Genomic DNA, 23,917 nt, shown 5'->3' with positions numbered 1-23,917 from the left:
GTTACTATAGTTAAAATTCTTAAAATGAAAAAATTAATAAAACACATTTATGTAAGAGATTTCTTCTAATACCCCTTAGTACTTTTTTTTGAAGTAAATATATATGGGTCGAAATTGACCCGTAACACCATAGATGTTACTATAGTTAAAATTCTTAAAATGAAAAAATAAATAAAACACATTTATTTAAGAGATGTGTTCTAATACCCCTTAGTAATAGTTAGGTAACACAACAACCTTTTTTATTTATTTATATGATTCTCTTGAGGTTTGTTTTACCATTTTTAAAAATTGAAATCGAGGGGTATACTGACAAAAAAAAGCCCAATGGCCTAAACCAAAAATATTAAAACCAATATTTTCAAGGATAAGGAAGCCTAACAAGGTAACCAAGAGACGAGAAACAAATTGGATGATAGATAATTGTTTTTAGTGTATTTTACAGCTGATTTAAGACATGGGTCAAAACGACCCGTTAACATAAGAGATGGTAACAGAAAGTTAACACAAGAGGAAGGTTAAGTCGGGGTCCACATTAATAATAATAACAATGATAATCGTTAGCATGCTAACATGATCATGCTAGCTTTATTAACCAGCCTTACAGAGTCATACACCTTCTTATATGACACCAGCTAACTGTTAGCATTGTCAGGTTGAAAACACTGAACTATATATTAAACAAAACAAGAAGCAAGGAATCAGGCAGAGACAGAGTTCAATTTTGCTCATGGGGAGAGACGTATTGGGCTGCACACTCAGTTACAGTTTCACCCTACGCTCTAAGGTACAGCCCCCGTGCTCCTCTACTTATTCGGGAGTTCCCTAGTTAACATCACTGAGGCTGCTTCTGAAGGAAGGGAGCGGTAATGCAAGCAGCCCCAGTAGACACAATATGTGATTATTCAGAATGGAAATGTGCTGAGACTCGTGGTTCCGTCCTGTCTGCGTTGAGGTACTCCATGTCCATCCTTGGCTGTCAGCAGGCAGGGTCTGGAAACAAACTACTGATGCAAGGCACTCCTAACTTGCAGTGGAAGATAAGAAGTTATGTGCCTTCAAACATAAGAGTTGTGTGATAACTTATATATATCATTATTCTAACAAGTATATACCTTCTTATATGACACATGCTAACTGTTAGCATATACCTTCTTATATGACACAAGCTAACTGTTAGCATGCTACTTTTTTTTATGTAACTTGGTGCATGACATGTTCATTGTTGACATGCAAGTTTGTTTGTAAAAGCTAATCCGACACATGTATTCACCAAAGTCATATAATTTGCTAGTTGTCTCATTTTAGCTGTTGGCAGGCTGACATTAGCATGCTAACATGCTAATTTAGCATACTAGCTTTTTTTTTAAAGACAATCTTACTACTTCTAACTTGTACTTATTGAGTACATTTTGTCAACAGGCGGTGTTATAAGCTGCTACTTCTAACTTGTACTTATCGAGTACATTTTGTCAACAGGTGGTGTTATAAGCTGCTATTTCTAACTTGTACTTATTGAGTACATTTTGTCAACAGGTGGTGTTATAAGCTGCTATTTCTAACTTGTACATATTGTGTACATTTCAACAGGCGGTGTTATAAGCTGCTACTTCTAACTTGTACTTATTGAGTACATTTCAACAGGCGGTGTTATAAGCTGCCACTTCTAACTTGTACTTATTGAGTACATTTCAACAGGCGGTGTTATAAGCTGCTACTTCTAACTTGTACTTATTGTGTACATTTCAACAGGCGGTGTTATAAGCTGCTACTTCTAACTTGTACTTATTGAGTACATTTCAACAGGTGGTGTTATAAGCTGCTACTTCTAACTTGTACTTATTGAGTACATTTCAACAGGCGGTGTTATAAGCTGCTACTTCTAACTTGTACTTATGGAGTACATTTCAACAGGCGGTGTTATAAGCTGCTACTTCTAACTTGTACTTATCGAGCACATTTTGTCAACAGGTGGTGTTATAAGCTGCTATTTCTAACTTGTACTTATTGAGTACATTTTGTCAACAGGTGGTGTTATAAGCTGCTATTTCTAACTTGTACTTATTGAGTATATTTCAACAGGTGGTGTTATAAGCTGCTACTTCTAACTTGTACTTATCGAGTACATTGAGTCAACAGGTGGTGTTATAAGCTGCTACTTCTAACTTGTACTTATTGAGTATATTTCAATAGGCGGTGTTATAAGCTGCTACTTCTAACTTGTACTTATTGAGTACATTTCAACAGGCGGTGTTATAAGCTGCTACTTCTAACTTGTACTTATTGAGTACATTTCAACAGGCGGTGTTATAAGCTGCTACTTCTAACTTGTACTTATTGAGTACATTTCAACAGGCGGTGTTATAAGCTGCTACTTCTAACTTGTACTTATTGAGTACATTTCAACAGGTGGTGTTATAAGCTGCTACTTCTAACTTGTACTTATTGAGTACATTTCAACAGGCGGTGTTATAAGCTGCTACTTCTAACTTGTACTTATCGAGTACATTGAGTCAACAGGTGGTGTTATAAGCTGCTATTTCTAACTTGTACTTATTGAGTACATTTCAACAGGCGGTGTTATAAGCTGCCACTTCTAACTTGTACTTATTGAGTACATTTCAACAGGCGGTGTTATAAGCTGCCACTTCTAACTTGTACTTATTGAGTATATTTCAACAGGTGGTGTTATAAGCTGCTACTTCTAACTTGTACTTATCGAGTACATTGAGTCAACAGGTGGTGTTATAAGCTGCTATTTCTAACTTGTACTTATTGAGTACATTTCAACAGGCGGTGTTATAAGCTGCTACTTCTAACTTGTACTTATTGAGTATATTTCAACAGGTGGTGTTATAAGCTGCTACTTCTAACTTGTACTTATCGAGTACATTGAGTCAACAGGTGGTGTTATAAGCTGCTATTTCTAACTTGTACTTATTGAGTACATTTCAACAGGCGGTGTTATAAGCTGCTACTTCTAACTTGTACTTATCGAGTACATTGAGTCAACAGGTGGTGTTATAAGCTGCTACTTCTAACTTGTACTTATTGAGTATATTTCAACAGGCGGTGTTATAAGCTGCTACTTCTAACTTGTACTTATTGAGTACATTTCAACAGGCGGTGTTATAAGCTGCTACTTCTAACTTGTACTTATTGAGTACATTTCAACAGGCGGTGTTATAAGCTGCTACTTCTAACTTGTACTTATTGAGTACATTTCAACAGGCGGTGTTATAAGCTGCTATTTCTAACTTGTACTTATTGAGTACATTTCAACAGGTGGTGTTATAAGCTGCTACTTCTAACTTGTACTTATTGAGTACATTTCAACAGGCGGTGTTATAAGCTGCTACTTCTAACTTGTACTTATTGAGTACATTTCAACAGGCGGTGTTATAAGCTGCTACTTCTAACTTGTACTTATCGAGTACATTGAGTCAACAGGTGGTGTTCTAAGCTGCTATTTCTAACTTGTACTTATTGAGTACATTTCAACAGCTGGTGTTATAAGCTGCCACTTCTAACTTGTACTTATTGAGTACATTTCAACAGGCGGTGTTATAAGCTGCCACTTCTAACTTGTACTTATTGAGTACATTTCAACAGGCGGTGTTATAAGCGGATACTTTTAACTTGTACTTATTTAGTACATGTCAACAGGCGGTGTTATAAGCTGCTACTTCCAACTTGTACTTATTGAGTACTTTTCAACAGGCGGTGTTATAAGCTCCTACTTCTAACTTGTACTTATTGAGTACTTTTCAACAGGCAGTGTTATAAGCTGCTACTTCTAACTTGTACTTATTGACTACATTTCAACAGGCGGTGTTATAAGCTGCTACTTCTAACTTGTACTTATTGAGTACATTTCAACAGGCGGTGTTATAAGCTGCTATTTCTAACTTGTATTTATTGAGTACATTTCAACAGGTGGTGTTATAAGCTGCTACTTCAAACTTGTACTTATTGAGTACATTTCAACAGGCGGTGTTATAAGCTGCTTCTTCTAACTTGTACTTATTGAGTACATTTCAACAGGCGGTGTTATAAGCTGATACTTCTAACTTGTACTTATTGAGTACATTTCAACAGGCGGTGTTATAAGCTGCTATTTCTAACTTGTACTTATTGAGTACATTTCAACAGGCGGTGTTATAAGCTGATACTTCTAACTTGTACTTATTGAGTACATTTCAACAGGCGGTGTTATAAGCTGCTACTTCTAACTTGTACTTATTGAGTACATTTCAACAGGCGGTGTTATAAGCTGCTACTTCTAACTTGTACTTATTGAGTACATTTCAACAGGCGGTGTTATAAGCGGATACTTTTAACTTGTACTTATTTAGTACATGTCAACAGGCGGTGTTATAAGCTGCTACTTCTAACTTGTACTTATTGAGTACTTTTCAACAGGCGGTGTTATAAGCTGATACTTCTAACTTGTACTTATTGAGTACATTTCAACAGGCGGTGTTATAAGCTGCTACTTCTAACTTGTACTTATTGAGTACTTTTCAACAGGCAGTGTTATAAGCTGCTACTTGTAACTTGTACTTCTTGAGTACATTTCAACAGGCGGTGTTATAAGCTGCTACTTCTAACTTGTACTTATTGAGTACATTTCAACAGGCGGTGTTATAAGCTGCCACTTCCGACTTGTACTTATTGAGTACATTTCAACAGGCGGTGCTATAAGCTGCCACTTGTACTTATTGAGTACTTTTCAACAGGCGGTGTTATAAGCTGCTACTTCTAACTTGTACTTATTGAGTACATTTCAACAGGCGGTGTTATAAGCTGCCACTTCTAACTTGTACTTATTGAGTACATTTCAACAGGCGGTGTTATAAGCTGCTACTTCTAACTTGTACTTATTGAGTACATTTCAACAGGTGGTGCTATAAGCTGCCACTTGTAACTTGTACTTATTGAGTACATTTCAACAGGCGGTGTTATAAGCTGCTACTTCTAACTTGTACTTATTGAGTACGTTTCAACAGGCGGTGTTATAAGCTGATACTTCTAACTTGTACTTATTGAGTACATTTCAACAGGCGGTGTTATAAGCGGATACTTCTAACTTGTACTTATTGTGTACATTTCAACAGGCCGTGTTATAAGCTGCTACTTCTAACTTGTACTTATTGAGTACATTTCAACAGGCGGTGTTATAAGCTGCTACTTCTAACTTGTACTTATTGAGTACATTTCAACAGGCGGTGTTATAAGCTGCTACTTCTAACTTGTACTTATTGAGTACATTTCAACAGGTGGTGCTATAAGCTGCCACTTGTAACTTGTACTTATTGAGTACATTTCAACAGGCGGTGTTATAAGCTGCTACTTCTAACTTGTACTTATTGAGTACGTTTCAACAGGCGGTGTTATAAGCTGCTATTTCTAACTTGTACTTATTGAGTACATTTTGTCAACAGGCGGTGTTATAAGCTGCTACTTCTAACTTGTACTTATCGAGTACATTTTGTCAACAGGTGGTGTTATAAGCTGCTACTTCTAACTTGTACTTATCGAGTACATTTCAACAGGCGGTGTTATAAGCTGCTACTTCTAACTTGTACTTATTGAGTACATTTCAACAGGCGGTGTTATAAGCTGCTACTTCTAACTTGTACTTATTGAGTACATTTCAACAGGCGGTGTTATAAGCTGCTACTTCTAACTTGTACTTATCGAGTACATTTCAACAGGCGGTGTTATAAGCTGCTACTTCTAACTTGTACTTATTGAGTACATTTCAACAGGCGGTGTTATAAGCTGCTATTTCTAACTTGTACTTATTGAGTATATTTCAACAGGTGGTGTTATAAGCTGCTACTTCTAACTTGTACTTATTGAGTACATTTCAACAGGCGGTGTTATAAGCTGCTACTTCTAACTTGTACTTATTGAGTACATTTCAACAGGCGGTGTTATAAGCTGCTACTTCTAACTTGTACTTATCGAGTACATTGAGTCAACAGGTGGTGTTCTAAGCTGCTATTTCTAACTTGTACTTATTGAGTACATTTCAACAGCTGGTGTTATAAGCTGCCACTTCTAACTTGTACTTATTGAGTACATTTCAACAGGCGGTGTTATAAGCTGCCACTTCTAACTTGTACTTATTGAGTACATTTCAACAGGCGGTGTTATAAGCGGATACTTTTAACTTGTACTTATTTAGTACATGTCAACAGGCGGTGTTATAAGCTGCTACTTCCAACTTGTACTTATTGAGTACTTTTCAACAGGCGGTGTTATAAGCTCCTACTTCTAACTTGTACTTATTGAGTACTTTTCAACAGGCAGTGTTATAAGCTGCTACTTCTAACTTGTACTTATTGACTACATTTCAACAGGCGGTGTTATAAGCTGCTACTTCTAACTTGTACTTATTGAGTACATTTCAACAGGCGGTGTTATAAGCTGCTATTTCTAACTTGTATTTATTGAGTACATTTCAACAGGTGGTGTTATAAGCTGCTACTTCAAACTTGTACTTATTGAGTACATTTCAACAGGCGGTGTTATAAGCTGCTTCTTCTAACTTGTACTTATTGAGTACATTTCAACAGGCGGTGTTATAAGCTGATACTTCTAACTTGTACTTATTGAGTACATTTCAACAGGCGGTGTTATAAGCTGCTATTTCTAACTTGTACTTATTGAGTACATTTCAACAGGCGGTGTTATAAGCTGATACTTCTAACTTGTACTTATTGAGTACATTTCAACAGGCGGTGTTATAAGCTGCTACTTCTAACTTGTACTTATTGAGTACATTTCAACAGGCGGTGTTATAAGCTGCTACTTCTAACTTGTACTTATTGAGTACATTTCAACAGGCGGTGTTATAAGCGGATACTTTTAACTTGTACTTATTTAGTACATGTCAACAGGCGGTGTTATAAGCTGCTACTTCTAACTTGTACTTATTGAGTACTTTTCAACAGGCGGTGTTATAAGCTGATACTTCTAACTTGTACTTATTGAGTACATTTCAACAGGCGGTGTTATAAGCTGCTACTTCTAACTTGTACTTATTGAGTACTTTTCAACAGGCAGTGTTATAAGCTGCTACTTCTAACTTGTACTTATTGACTACATTTCAACAGGCGGTGTTATAAGCTGCTACTTCTAACTTGTACTTATTGAGTACATTTCAACAGGCGGTGTTATAAGCTGCTACTTCAAACTTGTACTTATTGAGTACATTTCAACAGGCGGTGTTATAAGCTGCTACTTGTAACTTGTACTTCTTGAGTACATTTCAACAGGCGGTGTTATAAGCTGCTACTTCTAACTTGTACTTATTGAGTACTTTTCAACAGGCGGTGTTATAAGCTCCTACTTCTAACTTGTACTTATTGAGTACTTTTCAACAGGCAGTGTTATAAGCTGCTACTTCTAACTTGTACTTATTGACTACATTTCAACAGGCGGTGTTATAAGCTGCTACTTCTAACTTGTACTTATTGAGTACATTTCAACAGGCGGTGTTATAAGCTGCTATTTCTAACTTGTATTTATTGAGTACATTTCAACAGGTGGTGTTATAAGCTGCTACTTCAAACTTGTACTTATTGAGTACATTTCAACAGGCGGTGTTATAAGCTGCTTCTTCTAACTTGTACTTATTGAGTACATTTCAACAGGCGGTGTTATAAGCTGATACTTCTAACTTGTACTTATTGAGTACATTTCAACAGGCGGTGTTATAAGCTGCTATTTCTAACTTGTACTTATTGAGTACATTTCAACAGGCGGTGTTATAAGCTGATACTTCTAACTTGTACTTATTGAGTACATTTCAACAGGCGGTGTTATAAGCTGCTACTTCTAACTTGTACTTATTGAGTACATTTCAACAGGCGGTGTTATAAGCTGCTACTTCTAACTTGTACTTATTGAGTACATTTCAACAGGCGGTGTTATAAGCGGATACTTTTAACTTGTACTTATTTAGTACATGTCAACAGGCGGTGTTATAAGCTGCTACTTCTAACTTGTACTTATTGAGTACTTTTCAACAGGCGGTGTTATAAGCTGATACTTCTAACTTGTACTTATTGAGTACATTTCAACAGGCGGTGTTATAAGCTGCTACTTCTAACTTGTACTTATTGAGTACTTTTCAACAGGCAGTGTTATAAGCTGCTACTTCTAACTTGTACTTATTGACTACATTTCAACAGGCGGTGTTATAAGCTGCTACTTCTAACTTGTACTTATTGAGTACATTTCAACAGGCGGTGTTATAAGCTGCTACTTCAAACTTGTACTTATTGAGTACATTTCAACAGGCGGTGTTATAAGCTGCTACTTGTAACTTGTACTTCTTGAGTACATTTCAACAGGCGGTGTTATAAGCTGCTACTTCTAACTTGTACTTATTGAGTACATTTCAACAGGCGGTGTTATAAGCTGCCACTTCCGACTTGTACTTATTGAGTACATTTCAACAGGCGGTGCTATAAGCTGCCACTTGTACTTATTGAGTACTTTTCAACAGGCGGTGTTATAAGCTGCTACTTCTAACTTGTACTTATTGAGTACATTTCAACAGGCGGTGTTATAAGCTGCCACTTCTAACTTGTACTTATTGAGTACATTTCAACAGGCGGTGTTATAAGCTGCTACTTCTAACTTGTACTTATTGAGTACATTTCAACAGGTGGTGCTATAAGCTGCCACTTATAACTTGTACTTATTGAGTACATTTCAACAGGCGGTGTTATAAGCTGCTACTTCTAACTTGTACTTATTGAGTACGTTTCAACAGGCGGTGTTATAAGCTGATACTTCTAACTTGTACTTATTGAGTACATTTCAACAGGCGGTGTTATAAGCGGATACTTCTAACTTGTACTTATTGTGTACATTTCAACAGGCGGTGTTATAAGCTGCTACTTCTAACTTGTACTTATTGAGTACATTTCAACAGGCGGTGTTATAAGCTGCTACTTCTAACTTGTACTTATTGAGTACATTTCAACAGGCGGTGTTATAAGCTGCTACTTCTAACTTGTACTTATTGAGTACATTTCAACAGGTGGTGCTATAAGCTGCCACTTGTAACTTGTACTTATTGAGTACATTTCAACAGGCGGTGTTATAAGCTGCTATTTCTAACTTGTACTTATTGAGTACGTTTCAACAGGCGGTGTTATAAGCTGCTACTTGTACTTATTGAGTACATTTCAACAGGCGGTGTTATAAGCTGCTACTTCTAACTTGTACTTATTGTGTACATTTCAACAGGCGGTGTTATAAGCTGCTATTTCTAACTTGTACTTATTGAGTACATTTTGTCAACAGGCGGTGTTATAAGCTGCTACTTCTAACTTGTACTTATCGAGTACATTTTGTCAACAGGTGGTGTTATAAGCTGCTACTTCTAACTTGTACTTATTGAGTACATTTCAACAGGCGGTGTTATAAGCTGCTATTTCTAACTTGTACTTATTGAGTATATTTCAACAGGTGGTGTTATAAGCTGCTACTTCTAACTTGTACTTATTGAGTACATTTCAACAGGCGGTGTTATAAGCTGCTACTTCTAACTTGTACTTATTGAGTACATTTCAACAGGCGGTGTTATAAGCTGCTACTTCTAACTTGTACTTATCGAGTACATTGAGTCAACAGGTGGTGTTATAAGCTGCTATTTCTAACTTGTACTTATTGAGTACATTTCAACAGCTGGTGTTATAAGCTGCCACTTCTAACTTGTACTTATTGAGTACATTTCAACAGGCGGTGTTATAAGCTGCCACTTCTAACTTGTACTTATTGAGTACATTTCAACAGGCGGTGTTATAAGCGGATACTTTTAACTTGTACTTATTTAGTACATGTCAACAGGCGGTGTTATAAGCTGCTACTTCCAACTTGTACTTATTGAGTACTTTTCAACAGGCGGTGTTATAAGCTCCTACTTCTAACTTGTACTTATTGAGTACTTTTCAACAGGCAGTGTTATAAGCTGCTACTTCTAACTTGTACTTATTGACTACATTTCAACAGGCGGTGTTATAAGCTGCTACTTCTAACTTGTACTTATTGAGTACATTTCAACAGGCGGTGTTATAAGCTGCTATTTCTAACTTGTATTTATTGAGTACATTTCAACAGGTGGTGTTATAAGCTGCTACTTCAAACTTGTACTTATTGAGTACATTTCAACAGGCGGTGTTATAAGCTGCTTCTTCTAACTTGTACTTATTGAGTACATTTCAACAGGCGGTGTTATAAGCTGATACTTCTAACTTGTACTTATTGAGTACATTTCAACAGGCGGTGTTATAAGCTGCTATTTCTAACTTGTACTTATTGAGTACATTTCAACAGGCGGTGTTATAAGCTGATACTTCTAACTTGTACTTATTGAGTACATTTCAACAGGCGGTGTTATAAGCTGCTACTTCTAACTTGTACTTATTGAGTACATTTCAACAGGCGGTGTTATAAGCTGCTACTTCTAACTTGTACTTATTGAGTACATTTCAACAGGCGGTGTTATAAGCGGATACTTTTAACTTGTACTTATTTAGTACATGTCAACAGGCGGTGTTATAAGCTGCTACTTCTAACTTGTACTTATTGAGTACTTTTCAACAGGCGGTGTTATAAGCTGATACTTCTAACTTGTACTTATTGAGTACATTTCAACAGGCGGTGTTATAAGCTGCTACTTCTAACTTGTACTTATTGAGTACTTTTCAACAGGCAGTGTTATAAGCTGCTACTTCTAACTTGTACTTATTGACTACATTTCAACAGGCGGTGTTATAAGCTGCTACTTCTAACTTGTACTTATTGAGTACATTCAACAGGCGGTGTTATAAGCTGCTACTTCTAACTTGTACTTATTGAGTACATTTCAACAGGCGGTGTTATAAGCTGCTACTTGTAACTTGTACTTCTTGAGTACATTTCAACAGGCGGTGTTATAAGCTGCTACTTCTAACTTGTACTTATTGAGTACATTTCAACAGGCGGTGTTATAAGCTGCCACTTCCGACTTGTACTTATTGAGTACATTTCAACAGGCGGTGCTATAAGCTGCCACTTGTACTTATTGAGTACTTTTCAACAGGCGGTGTTATAAGCTGCTACTTCTAACTTGTACTTATTGAGTACATTTCAACAGGCGGTGTTATAAGCTGCCACTTCTAACTTGTACTTATTGAGTACATTTCAACAGGCGGTGTTATAAGCTGCTACTTCTAACTTGTACTTATTGAGTACATTTCAACAGGTGGTGCTATAAGCTGCCACTTATAACTTGTACTTATTGAGTACATTTCAACAGGCGGTGTTATAAGCTGCTACTTCTAACTTGTACTTATTGAGTACGTTTCAACAGGCGGTGTTATAAGCTGATACTTCTAACTTGTACTTATTGAGTACATTTCAACAGGCGGTGTTATAAGCGGATACTTCTAACTTGTACTTATTGTGTACATTTCAACAGGCGGTGTTATAAGCTGCTACTTCTAACTTGTACTTATTGAGTACATTTCAACAGGCGGTGTTATAAGCTGCTACTTCTAACTTGTACTTATTGAGTACATTTCAACAGGCGGTGTTATAAGCTGCTACTTCTAACTTGTACTTATTGAGTACATTTCAACAGGTGGTGCTATAAGCTGCCACTTGTAACTTGTACTTATTGAGTACATTTCAACAGGCGGTGTTATAAGCTGCTACTTCTAACTTGTACTTATTGAGTACGTTTCAACAGGCGGTGTTATAAGCTGCTACTTGTACTTATTGAGTACATTTCAACAGGCGGTGTTATAAGCTGCTACTTCTAACTTGTACTTATTGTGTACATTTCAACAGGCGGTGTTATAAGCTGCTATTTCTAACTTGTACTTATTGAGTACATTTTGTCAACAGGCGGTGTTATAAGCTGCTACTTCTAACTTGTACTTATCGAGTACATTTTGTCAACAGGTGGTGTTATAAGCTGCTACTTCTAACTTGTACTTATCGAGTACATTTCAACAGGCGGTGTTATAAGCTGCTACTTCTAACTTGTACTTATTGAGTACATTTCAACAGGCGGTGTTATAAGCTGCTACTTCTAACTTGTACTTATTGAGTACATTTCAACAGGCGGTGTTATAAGCTGCTACTTCTAACTTGTACTTATCGAGTACATTTCAACAGGCGGTGTTATAAGCTGCTACTTCTAACTTGTACTTATCGAGTACATTTTGTCAACAGGTGGTGTTATAAGCTGCTACTTCTAACTTGTACTTATTGAATACATTTCAACAGGCGGTGTTATAAGCTGATACTTCTAACTTGTACTTATTTAGTACATTTCAACAGGCGGTGTTATAAGCTGCTACTTGTACTTATTGAGTACATTTCAACAGGCGATGTTATAAGCTGCTACTTCTAACTTGTACTTATTGAGTACGTTTCAACAGGCGGTGTTATAAGCTGCTACTTCTAACTTGTACTTATTGAGTACATTTCAACAGGCGGTGTTATAAGCTGCTACTTCTAACTTGTACTTATTGAGTACATTTCAACAGGTGGTGTTATAAGCTGCTACTTCTAACTTGTACTTATTGAGTACATTTCAACAGCTGGTGTTATAAGCTGCCACTTCTAACTTGTACTTATTGAGTACATTTCAACAGGCGGTGTTATAAGCTGCCACTTCTAACTTGTACTTATTGAGTACATTTCAACAGGCGGTGTTATAAGCGGATACTTTTAACTTGTACTTATTTAGTACATGTCAACAGGCGGTGTTATAAGCTGCTACTTCCAACTTGTACTTATTGAGTACTTTTCAACAGGCGGTGTTATAAGCTCCTACTTCTAACTTGTACTTATTGAGTACTTTTCAACAGGCAGTGTTATAAGCTGCTACTTCTAACTTGTACTTATTGACTACATTTCAACAGGCGGTGTTATAAGCTGCTACTTCTAACTTGTACTTATTGAGTACATTTCAACAGGCGGTGTTATAAGCTGCTATTTCTAACTTGTATTTATTGAGTACATTTCAACAGGTGGTGTTATAAGCTGCTACTTCAAACTTGTACTTATTGAGTACATTTCAACAGGCGGTGTTATAAGCTGCTTCTTCTAACTTGTACTTATTGAGTACATTTCAACAGGCGGTGTTATAAGCTGATACTTCTAACTTGTACTTATTGAGTACATTTCAACAGGCGGTGTTATAAGCTGCTATTTCTAACTTGTACTTATTGAGTACATTTCAACAGGCGGTGTTATAAGCTGATACTTCTAACTTGTACTTATTGAGTACATTTCAACAGGCGGTGTTATAAGCTGCTACTTCTAACTTGTACTTATTGAGTACATTTCAACAGGCGGTGTTATAAGCTGCTACTTCTAACTTGTACTTATTGAGTACATTTCAACAGGCGGTGTTATAAGCGGATACTTTTAACTTGTACTTATTTAGTACATGTCAACAGGCGGTGTTATAAGCTGCTACTTCTAACTTGTACTTATTGAGTACTTTTCAACAGGCGGTGTTATAAGCTGATACTTCTAACTTGTACTTATTGAGTACATTTCAACAGGCGGTGTTATAAGCTGCTACTTCTAACTTGTACTTATTGAGTACTTTTCAACAGGCAGTGTTATAAGCTGCTACTTGTAACTTGTACTTCTTGAGTACATTTCAACAGGCGGTGTTATAAGCTGCTACTTCTAACTTGTACTTATTGAGTACATTTCAACAGGCGGTGTTATAAGCTGCCACTTCCGACTTGTACTTATTGAGTACATTTCAACAGGCGGTGCTATAAGCTGCCACTTGTACTTATTGAGTACTTTTCAACAGGCGGTGTTATAAGCTGCTACTTCTAACTTGTACTTATTGAGTACATTTCAACAGGCGGTGTTATAAGCTGCCACTTCTAACTTGTACTTATTGAGTACATTTCAACAGGCGGTGTTATAAGCTGCTACTTCTAACTTGTACTTATTGAGTACATTTCAACAGGTGGTGCTATAAGCTGCCACTTGTAACTTGTACTTATTGAGTACATTTCAACAGGAGGTGTTATAAGCTGCTACTTCTAACTTGTACTTATTGAGTACGTTTCAACAGGCGGTGTTATAAGCTGATACTTCTAACTTGTACTTATTGAGTACATTTCAACAGGCGGTGTTATAAGCGGATACTTCTAACTTGTACTTATTGTGTACATTTCAACAGGCCGTGTTATAAGCTGCTACTTCTAACTTGTACTTATTGAGTACATTTCAACAGGCGGTGTTATAAGCTGCTACTTCTAACTTGTACTTATTGAGTACATTTCAACAGGCGGTGTTATAAGCTGCTACTTCTAACTTGTACTTATTGAGTACATTTCAACAGGTGGTGCTATAAGCTGCCACTTGTAACTTGTACTTATTGAGTACATTTCAACAGGCGGTGTTATAAGCTGCTACTTCTAACTTGTACTTATTGAGTACGTTTCAACAGGCGGTGTTATAAGCTGCTATTTCTAACTTGTACTTATTGAGTACATTTTGTCAACAGGCGGTGTTATAAGCTGCTACTTCTAACTTGTACTTATCGAGTACATTTTGTCAACAGGTGGTGTTATAAGCTGCTACTTCTAACTTGTACTTATCGAGTACATTTCAACAGGCGGTGTTATAAGCTGCTACTTCTAACTTGTACTTATTGAGTACATTTCAACAGGCGGTGTTATAAGCTGCTACTTCTAACTTGTACTTATTGAGTACATTTCAACAGGCGGTGTTATAAGCTGCTACTTCTAACTTGTACTTATCGAGTACATTTCAACAGGCGGTGTTATAAGCTGCTACTTCTAACTTGTACTTATTGAGTACATTTCAACAGGCGGTGTTATAAGCTGCTATTTCTAACTTGTACTTATTGAGTATATTTCAACAGGTGGTGTTATAAGCTGCTACTTCTAACTTGTACTTATTGAGTACATTTCAACAGGCGGTGTTATAAGCTGCTACTTCTAACTTGTACTTATTGAGTACATTTCAACAGGCGGTGTTATAAGCTGCTACTTCTAACTTGTACTTATCGAGTACATTGAGTCAACAGGTGGTGTTCTAAGCTGCTATTTCTAACTTGTACTTATTGAGTACATTTCAACAGCTGGTGTTATAAGCTGCCACTTCTAACTTGTACTTATTGAGTACATTTCAACAGGCGGTGTTATAAGCTGCCACTTCTAACTTGTACTTATTGAGTACATTTCAACAGGCGGTGTTATAAGCGGATACTTTTAACTTGTACTTATTTAGTACATGTCAACAGGCGGTGTTATAAGCTGCTACTTCCAACTTGTACTTATTGAGTACTTTTCAACAGGCGGTGTTATAAGCTCCTACTTCTAACTTGTACTTATTGAGTACTTTTCAACAGGCAGTGTTATAAGCTGCTACTTCTAACTTGTACTTATTGACTACATTTCAACAGGCGGTGTTATAAGCTGCTACTTCTAACTTGTACTTATTGAGTACATTTCAACAGGCGGTGTTATAAGCTGCTATTTCTAACTTGTATTTATTGAGTACATTTCAACAGGTGGTGTTATAAGCTGCTACTTCAAACTTGTACTTATTGAGTACATTTCAACAGGCGGTGTTATAAGCTGCTTCTTCTAACTTGTACTTATTGAGTACATTTCAACAGGCGGTGTTATAAGCTGATACTTCTAACTTGTACTTATTGAGTACATTTCAACAGGCGGTGTTATAAGCTGCTATTTCTAACTTGTACTTATTGAGTACATTTCAACAGGCGGTGTTATAAGCTGATACTTCTAACTTGTACTTATTGAGTACATTTCAACAGGCGGTGTTATAAGCTGCTACTTCTAACTTGTACTTATTGAGTACATTTCAACAGGCGGTGTTATAAGCTGCTACTTCTAACTTGTACTTATTGAGTACATTTCAACAGGCGGTGTTATAAGCGGATACTTTTAACTTGTACTTATTTAGTACATGTCAACAGGCGGTGTTATAAGCTGCTACTTCTAACTTGTACTTATTGAGTACTTTTCAACAGGCGGTGTTATAAGCTGATACTTCTAACTTGTACTTATTGAGTACATTTCAACAGGCGGTGTTATAAGCTGCTACTTCTAACTTGTACTTATTGAGTACTTTTCAACAGGCAGTGTTATAAGCTGCTACTTCTAACTTGTACTTATTGACTACATTTCAACAGGCGGTGTTATAAGCTGCTACTTCTAACTTGTACTTATTGAGTACATTTCAACAGGCGGTGTTATAAGCTGCTACTTCAAACTTGTACTTATTGAGTACATTTCAACAGGCGGTGTTATAAGCTGCTACTTGTAACTTGTACTTCTTGAGTACATTTCAACAGGCGGTGTTATAAGCTGCTACTTCTAACTTGTACTTATTGAGTACTTTTCAACAGGCGGTGTTATAAGCTCCTACTTCTAACTTGTACTTATTGAGTACTTTTCAACAGGCAGTGTTATAAGCTGCTACTTCTAACTTGTACTTATTGACTACATTTCAACAGGCGGTGTTATAAGCTGCTACTTCTAACTTGTACTTATTGAGTACATTTCAACAGGCGGTGTTATAAGCTGCTATTTCTAACTTGTATTTATTGAGTACATTTCAACAGGTGGTGTTATAAGCTGCTACTTCAAACTTGTACTTATTGAGTACATTTCAACAGGCGGTGTTATAAGCTGCTTCTTCTAACTTGTACTTATTGAGTACATTTCAACAGGCGGTGTTATAAGCTGATACTTCTAACTTGTACTTATTGAGTACATTTCAACAGGCGGTGTTATAAGCTGCTATTTCTAACTTGTACTTATTGAGTACATTTCAACAGGCGGTGTTATAAGCTGATACTTCTAACTTGTACTTATTGAGTACATTTCAACAGGCGGTGTTATAAGCTGCTACTTCTAACTTGTACTTATTGAGTACATTTCAACAGGCGGTGTTATAAGCTGCTACTTCTAACTTGTACTTATTGAGTACATTTCAACAGGCGGTGTTATAAGCGGATACTTTTAACTTGTACTTATTTAGTACATGTCAACAGGCGGTGTTATAAGCTGCTACTTCTAACTTGTACTTATTGAGTACTTTTCAACAGGCGGTGTTATAAGCTGATACTTCTAACTTGTACTTATTGAGTACATTTCAACAGGCGGTGTTATAAGCTGCTACTTCTAACTTGTACTTATTGAGTACTTTTCAACAGGCAGTGTTATAAGCTGCTACTTCTAACTTGTACTTATTGACTACATTTCAACAGGCGGTGTTATAAGCTGCTACTTCTAACTTGTACTTATTGAGTACATTTCAACAGGCGGTGTTATAAGCTGCTACTTCAAACTTGTACTTATTGAGTACATTTCAACAGGCGGTGTTATAAGCTGCTACTTGTAACTTGTACTTCTTGAGTACATTTCAACAGGCGGTGTTATAAGCTGCTACTTCTAACTTGTACTTATTGAGTACATTTCAACAGGCGGTGTTATAAGCTGCCACTTCCGACTTGTACTTATTGAGTACATTTCAACAGGCGGTGCTATAAGCTGCCACTTGTACTTATTGAGTACTTTTCAACAGGCGGTGTTATAAGCTGCTACTTCTAACTTGTACTTATTGAGTACATTTCAACAGGCGGTGTTATAAGCTGCCACTTCTAACTTGTACTTATTGAGTACATTTCAACAGGCGGTGTTATAAGCTGCTACTTCTAACTTGTACTTATTGAGTACATTTCAACAGGTGGTGCTATAAGCTGCCACTTATAACTTGTACTTATTGAGTACATTTCAACAGGCGGTGTTATAAGCTGCTACTTCTAACTTGTACTTATTGAGTACGTTTCAACAGGCGGTGTTATAAGCTGATACTTCTAACTTGTACTTATTGAGTACATTTCAACAGGCGGTGTTATAAGCGGATACTTCTAACTTGTACTTATTGTGTACATTTCAACAGGCGGTGTTATAAGCTGCTACTTCTAACTTGTACTTATTGAGTACATTTCAACAGGCGGTGTTATAAGCTGCTACTTCTAACTTGTACTTATTGAGTACATTTCAACAGGCGGTGTTATAAGCTGCTACTTCTAACTTGTACTTATTGAGTACATTTCAACAGGTGGTGCTATAAGCTGCCACTTGTAACTTGTACTTATTGAGTACATTTCAACAGGCGGTGTTATAAGCTGCTACTTCTAACTTGTACTTATTGAGTACGTTTCAACAGGCGGTGTTATAAGCTGCTACTTGTACTTATTGAGTACATTTCAACAGGCGGTGTTATAAGCTGCTACTTCTAACTTGTACTTATTGTGTACATTTCAACAGGCGGTGTTATAAGCTGCTATTTCTAACTTGTACTTATTGAGTACATTTTGTCAACAGGCGGTGTTATAAGCTGCTACTTCTAACTTGTACTTATCGAGTACATTTTGTCAACAGGTGGTGTTATAAGCTGCTACTTCTAACTTGTACTTATTGAGTACATTTCAACAGGCGGTGTTATAAGCTGCTATTTCTAACTTGTACTTATTGAGTATATTTCAACAGGTGGTGTTATAAGCTGCTACTTCTAACTTGTACTTATTGAGTACATTTCAACAGGCGGTGTTATAAGCTGCTACTTCTAACTTGTACTTATTGAGTACATTTCAACAGGCGGTGTTATAAGCTGCTACTTCTAACTTGTACTTATCGAGTACATTGAGTCAACAGGTGGTGTTATAAGCTGCTATTTCTAACTTGTACTTATTGAGTACATTTCAACAGCTGGTGTTATAAGCTGCCACTTCTAACTTGTACTTATTGAGTACATTTCAACAGGCGGTGTTATAAGCTGCCACTTCTAACTTGTACTTATTGAGTACATTTCAACAGGCGGTGTTATAAGCGGATACTTTTAACTTGTACTTATTTAGTACATGTCAACAGGCGGTGTTATAAGCTGCTACTTCCAACTTGTACTTATTGAGTACTTTTCAACAGGCGGTGTTATAAGCTCCTACTTCTAACTTGTACTTATTGAGTACTTTTCAACAGGCAGTGTTATAAGCTGCTACTTCTAACTTGTACTTATTGACTACATTTCAACAGGCGGTGTTATAAGCTGCTACTTCTAACTTGTACTTATTGAGTACATTTCAACAGGCGGTGTTATAAGCTGCTATTTCTAACTTGTATTTATTGAGTACATTTCAACAGGTGGTGTTATAAGCTGCTACTTCAAACTTGTACTTATTGAGTACATTTCAACAGGCGGTGTTATAAGCTGCTTCTTCTAACTTGTACTTATTGAGTACATTTCAACAGGCGGTGTTATAAGCTGATACTTCTAACTTGTACTTATTGAGTACATTTCAACAGGCGGTGTTATAAGCTGCTATTTCTAACTTGTACTTATTGAGTACATTTCAACAGGCGGTGTTATAAGCTGATACTTCTAACTTGTACTTATTGAGTACATTTCAACAGGCGGTGTTATAAGCTGCTACTTCTAACTTGTACTTATTGAGTACATTTCAACAGGCGGTGTTATAAGCTGCTACTTCTAACTTGTACTTATTGAGTACATTTCAACAGGCGGTGTTATAAGCGGATACTTTTAACTTGTACTTATTTAGTACATGTCAACAGGCGGTGTTATAAGCTGCTACTTCTAACTTGTACTTATTGAGTACTTTTCAACAGGCGGTGTTATAAGCTGATACTTCTAACTTGTACTTATTGAGTACATTTCAACAGGCGGTGTTATAAGCTGCTACTTCTAACTTGTACTTATTGAGTACTTTTCAACAGGCAGTGTTATAAGCTGCTACTTCTAACTTGTACTTATTGACTACATTTCAACAGGCGGTGTTATAAGCTGCTACTTCTAACTTGTACTTATTGAGTACATTTCAACAGGCGGTGTTATAAGCTGCTACTTCTAACTTGTACTTATTGAGTACATTTCAACAGGCGGTGTTATAAGCTGCTACTTGTAACTTGTACTTCTTGAGTACATTTCAACAGGCGGTGTTATAAGCTGCTACTTCTAACTTGTACTTATTGAGTACATTTCAACAGGCGGTGTTATAAGCTGCCACTTCCGACTTGTACTTATTGAGTACATTTCAACAGGCGGTGCTATAAGCTGCCACTTGTACTTATTGAGTACTTTTCAACAGGCGGTGTTATAAGCTGCTACTTCTAACTTGTACTTATTGAGTACATTTCAACAGGCGGTGTTATAAGCTGCCACTTCTAACTTGTACTTATTGAGTACATTTCAACAGGCGGTGTTATAAGCTGCTACTTCTAACTTGTACTTATTGAGTACATTTCAACAGGTGGTGCTATAAGCTGCCACTTATAACTTGTACTTATTGAGTACATTTCAACAGGCGGTGTTATAAGCTGCTACTTCTAACTTGTACTTATTGAGTACGTTTCAACAGGCGGTGTTATAAGCTGATACTTCTAACTTGTACTTATTGAGTACATTTCAACAGGCGGTGTTATAAGCGGATACTTCTAACTTGTACTTATTGTGTACATTTCAACAGGCGGTGTTATAAGCTGCTACTTCTAACTTGTACTTATTGAGTACATTTCAACAGGCGGTGTTATAAGCTGCTACTTCTAACTTGTACTTATTGAGTACATTTCAACAGGCGGTGTTATAAGCTGCTACTTCTAACTTGTACTTATTGAGTACATTTCAACAGGTGGTGCTATAAGCTGCCACTTGTAACTTGTACTTATTGAGTACATTTCAACAGGCGGTGTTATAAGCTGCTACTTCTAACTTGTACTTATTGAGTACGTTTCAACAGGCGGTGTTATAAGCTGCTACTTGTACTTATTGAGTACATTTCAACAGGCGGTGTTATAAGCTGCTACTTCTAACTTGTACTTATTGTGTACATTTCAACAGGCGGTGTTATAAGCTGCTATTTCTAACTTGTACTTATTGAGTACATTTTGTCAACAGGCGGTGTTATAAGCTGCTACTTCTAACTTGTACTTATCGAGTACATTTTGTCAACAGGTGGTGTTATAAGCTGCTACTTCTAACTTGTACTTATCGAGTACATTTCAACAGGCGGTGTTATAAGCTGCTACTTCTAACTTGTACTTATTGAGTACATTTCAACAGGCGGTGTTATAAGCTGCTACTTCTAACTTGTACTTATTGAGTACATTTCAACAGGCGGTGTTATAAGCTGCTACTTCTAACTTGTACTTATCGAGTACATTTCAACAGGCGGTGTTATAAGCTGCTACTTCTAACTTGTACTTATCGAGTACATTTTGTCAACAGGTGGTGTTATAAGCTGCTACTTCTAACTTGTACTTATTGAATACATTTCAACAGGCGGTGTTATAAGCTGATACTTCTAACTTGTACTTATTTAGTACATTTCAACAGGCGGTGTTATAAGCTGCTACTTGTACTTATTGAGTACATTTCAACAGGCGATGTTATAAGCTGCTACTTCTAACTTGTACTTATTGAGTACGTTTCAACAGGCGGTGTTATAAGCTGCTACTTCTAACTTGTACTTATTGAGTACATTTCAACAGGCGGTGTTATAAGCTGCTACTTCTAACTTGTACTTATTGAGTACATTTCAACAGGTGGTGTTATAAGCTGCTACTTCTAACTTGTACTTATTGAATACATTTCAACAGGCGGTGTTATAAGCTGATACTTCTAACTTGTACTTATCGAGTACATTTTGTCAACAGGTGGTGTTATAAGCTGCTATTTCTAACTTGTACATATTGAGTACATTTCAACAGGCGGTGTTATAAGCTGCTACTTCTAACTTGTACTTATTGAGTACATTTCAACAGGCGGTGTTATAAGCTGCTACTTCTAACTTGTACTTATTGAGTACATTTCAACAGGCGGTGTTATAAGCTGCTACTTCTAACTTGTACTTATCGAGTACATTTCAACAGGCGGTGATATAAGCTGCTACTTCTAACTTGTACTTATCGAGTACATTTTGTCAACAGGTGGTGTTATAAGCTGCTACTTCTAACTTGTACTTATTGAATACATTTCAACAGGCGGTGTTATAAGCTGCTACTTCTAACTTGTACTTATTTAGTACATTTCAACAGGCGGTGTTATAAGCTGCTACTTGTACTTATTGAGTACATTTCAACAGGCGATGTTATAAGCTGCTACTTCTAACTTGTACTTATTGAGTACATTTCAACAGGCGGTGTTATAAGCTGCTACTTCTAACTTGTACTTATTTAGTACATTTCAACAGGCGGTTTTATAAGCTGCTACTTCTAACTTGTACTTATTGAGTACATTTCAACAGGCGGTGTTATAAGCTGCTACTTCTAACTTGTACTTATTGAGTACATTTCAACAGGCGGTGTTATAAGCTGCTACTTCTAACTTGTACTTATTGAGTACATTTCAACAGGCGATGTTATAAGCTGCTACTTCTAACTTGTACTTATTGAGTACATTTCAACAGGCGGTGTTATAAGCTGCTACTTCTAACTTGTACTTATTGAGTACATTTCAACAGGCGGTGTTATAAGCTGCTACTTCTAACTTGTACTTATTTAGTACATTTCAACAGGCGGTTTTATAAGCTGCTACTTCTAACTTGTACTTATTGAGTACATTTCAACAGGCGGTGTTATAAGCTGCTACTTCTAACTTGTACTTATTGAGTACATTTCAACAGGCGGTGTTATAAGCTGCTACTTCTAACTTGTACTTATTGAGTACATTTCAACAGGCGATGTTATAAGCTGCTACTTCTAACTTGTACTTATTGAGTACATTTCAACAGGCGGTGTTATAAGCTGCTACTTCTAACTTCTACTTATTGAGTACATTTCAACAGGCGGTGTTATAAGCTGCTACTTCTAACTTGTACTTATTGAGTACATTTCAACAGGCGGTGTTATAAGCTGCTACTTCTAACTTGTACTTATTGAGTACATTTCAACAGGCGGTGTTATAAGCTGCTACTTCTAACTTGTACTTATTGAGTACTTTTCAACAGGCGGTGTTATAAGCTGCTACTTGTACTAGTGGAGTACATATCAACAAGTGGTGTATTGGGAGGGTTTGACAGTTGTTAAAAAAGCGAGATAAAGTTGGTGTGACATGGGAGTCTTGCAGCTGGAGTAGAAAAGATGAAGTGGAATATTTGTGCTGTGAGGGTGTGGTTGTTGCAGACGGGACACAAACAGGCTGCAGCTTTCCATCTCTCTCTCTCTCTCTCTCTCTCTCTATCTCTCTCTCTCTCTCCACGGCCACATGGCGGCCATGACGTCAGCCCCCTGACCCTTCACGCCCGTCACGCCCTTATGAAAACAAGGTGGTTAATGAAGAGCGTTGGTGAGGTGCTGATGGTGCTGTTTTCAGGGGTTGCTATGACAACACTGATGTTGTTAACTCCTCCCAGCAAGTTAATCACATGACGTCATGCTCAGGGAGGTTCTCTTGCACAATCGCCGAGGCGCGTTTTAGGTCAGGACTCTTTCCTAAAAGTGTCTACATGTCATCTCCGATCATCACATTGCATGTCAGCAATGACGTCATTTATTACGCCTTTTTCGTTCTTTTATTTTATTAGTAACTGCACTTTTCTTCACCTTTAAGTTCTTTTAATAGTTGATGTCAGCTGACTTGTGAGACAACACTGCCATCTAGTGGCCAACTGACATTATTGTCATTATTTGCTGCACAAACTCGACTTTTCAAAGAGAATAAGCTGTAGAAGAAACGATGTCTATAATGTGTATATGTATATAAATATATACAAATATATATCTATACACACACACAAATATATATATATATATATATATACGATATCAGCAGGAATCATACATACTTGAAT

Source organism: Nerophis ophidion, linkage group LG21 (assembly GCF_033978795.1).
Source record: "Nerophis ophidion isolate RoL-2023_Sa linkage group LG21, RoL_Noph_v1.0, whole genome shotgun sequence".
NCBI classification, from domain to species: domain Eukaryota; kingdom Metazoa; phylum Chordata; class Actinopteri; order Syngnathiformes; family Syngnathidae; genus Nerophis; species Nerophis ophidion.
Note: the sequence above shows the minus strand (reverse complement) of the source record.